The sequence below is a fragment of the Paramisgurnus dabryanus genome, chromosome 2 (genome assembly GCF_030506205.2).
Source record: "Paramisgurnus dabryanus chromosome 2, PD_genome_1.1, whole genome shotgun sequence".
NCBI lineage: Eukaryota > Metazoa > Chordata > Actinopteri > Cypriniformes > Cobitidae > Paramisgurnus > Paramisgurnus dabryanus.
Window position 1 is genome coordinate 36,949,163 of NC_133338.1, and position 2,264 is coordinate 36,951,426.

Consider the following 2,264-nt stretch of genomic DNA (forward strand, 5'->3'; position numbering starts at 1 on the left):
AGTGTGCATTAGTACATGCTAACGTTATTCAAAAAGTACATACCTCAAAGAAAACGATGACGCGAGTTATCGTCTCTAACGTTGGAGGACTACAAAAAAACACTCGGATTGTAGGCAACAGTTTACTTCCTGGGATTAGTGACGTAGATAAGACCAACATTATCATAGTTCAGCCCTCTCTGCTTTGCTTGGGTACGCCCTCAAAGACGAGGGTGGGGTGGGGAGCGCCGAGTCAGAAGAGAGCTAAAATGGCGGAGGTTGGGAGTCCCTGCTTTGCAAACTCTTGTTTCATTGTTTAAGCGATTAAATCTCTCGAGTAGACGCTGTCTCTTTAGATGCGAGGGCAAAATAGCACTTTATGGACTTCCACAGAGGACATCATGTTTAATACGGTTCCGGAAAAATCCAGTCAGAAGTTGTTCACGGAGTTTTCACAATAACTGCTTCTCATGAACCGAAGCTGGATTTGCGCGACGTCTCCTCTTGAAAGTTGGATTACTGTGCACTTCTGGATCACAGACTGTAAGTATTCATGTTTATTATTTGCCTTTTACTGTACATTACGTAACCGGTAACCGGAGATTAACATAATGTGCGTGTAGAGCTAAGCTTGCAAGCTAATTGTTTTGTGTTGTAATACTGTATTTCATAAACAACGTACCATATTTACACACGTGTATGTTGAATTATGCAGGCTTTCGTTTTTTTTATCGATGTTGGTTTAGACATGTTTACAAACTTGCTAAGTTGCTAAGATAAATACAAATACAAATGCCAGCTAAACTGTTACCGGTAAAATTTGTTCTCATGAATTGAGAAAAGTACAGATGATTTGTTTAAAGTTATATGTATTTTACTGTTGTATTTACTTGAAGCTTTCTTAGATTTTGAAACGAAGTAAACACGTAATGTGTGTTGCTAATGTTGGGCCATGTAATATGTAATACATTTACGTTTTAATGAATAGTCGTTGTACTCTATTGTTATAATATGTCTTTTTGACTGAATACATGTTTGTTTTATTTGTCTATATCCTAGATTCGCAGCTGTACATATCCTTCTACACTGTATGCAAACATGCAACATCATTACACACAGTACAAGGAGTCAGACTGGCATATGAGGAGCAAAGGTGTTTAACACATATTATGTATTTACCTAGTGAAACCACTACCAGTCTTAAATGTATAACTGATGATGACAAAGTTTTTTTTCTCTGCATAATAATAGGAACCCAGGCAGTAGCATCGTTTCACAATGTTTCCATCACCATCATCAGTGGATGCCTTTGCCGTCCGTAGCCTGAGATTTCAGATTTGCAGCAAAAAAAAAAATGATTTTCTCATTTATTGGAATGCTGTGCAGGTATTTAAGTATTTTAGTAACTGTGTTAAATAAAGTAGTATTTACTTTTACAATAAATTAATTGCTTGTTTATATTTTACAGGTATTTGTACCTTGCAGCCATCCATTACAATGTCACCAAGCCGTAACAAAAGCAGGAGAGGGAAAGTACAAGGCTATGTTCCCAAAACACAAATGACATACCGTAAGCAGTAATGTTTTATTTCAAATACATTCATAATTAAAAACTTAATGTATGAAGCAGGGAAATAAATTATCAAAACAAAAGATTTATTGACTGCAATATTTCTACAGTTATGTGGAGGATGTGATCAGGCTTGTGTTTGATGAGGTATTTGAAGATAAGCTGAAGGAAACCCCGATTCCAATGGACCTGGCATCACAGTTTGAGAGACCTTCAAAGGAGGACGTGATTGCATGCCATCTTCAGTGCAGGGGTCGTCGAAAGCCAAAATTGTGACCGATCTGATCAGGAAGCTCCAAGCGTATCTGGAGAACAACACACGACAGGATGATAACCCTAAAGTGTCATCTTAGATAGCACCAGCTGACAAAGCTTTGATATGCCATTTATCTGAATAGATAGCTGTAAGAAATGAATTGAACAATTTTTGAAACAAGAGCACAATATGGTTACTAAAGTATGTTTATTTGTATATTGTTTAACATTTAAATATATATTTGTAATAAATAAAAAAAACTTTTGACTGACTATTATATTTTCTTTAAAGTTGCATCTTTTGTTCTTTTGGGTACTTTGTTACTATAATGATACTTTAGTGTTATTGGTTTAAAAATGTAATAAAACTTACTCTAGTCCTGCACCTCAAAGGCTTATAGTCGGTACAATAAATGTTCTGTGTGTAGGGATTTAGACAATTTGTGCAAAACCTGGATGA

General features: G+C 36.0%; 1 long non-coding RNA gene across 1 annotated transcript; it reads left to right on the top strand.

Moving 5' to 3' along the window:
• The first annotated feature begins 278 nt into the window (after positions 1-278).
• Positions 279-1,796, top strand: LOC135778938 (uncharacterized). Its single transcript, XR_010544660.2, has 5 exons — positions 279-522; positions 1,039-1,132; positions 1,231-1,365; positions 1,448-1,549; positions 1,660-1,796. It is a non-coding gene; the product is annotated as an uncharacterized lncRNA (long non-coding RNA).
• Positions 1,797-2,264: the final 468 nt, after the last annotated feature.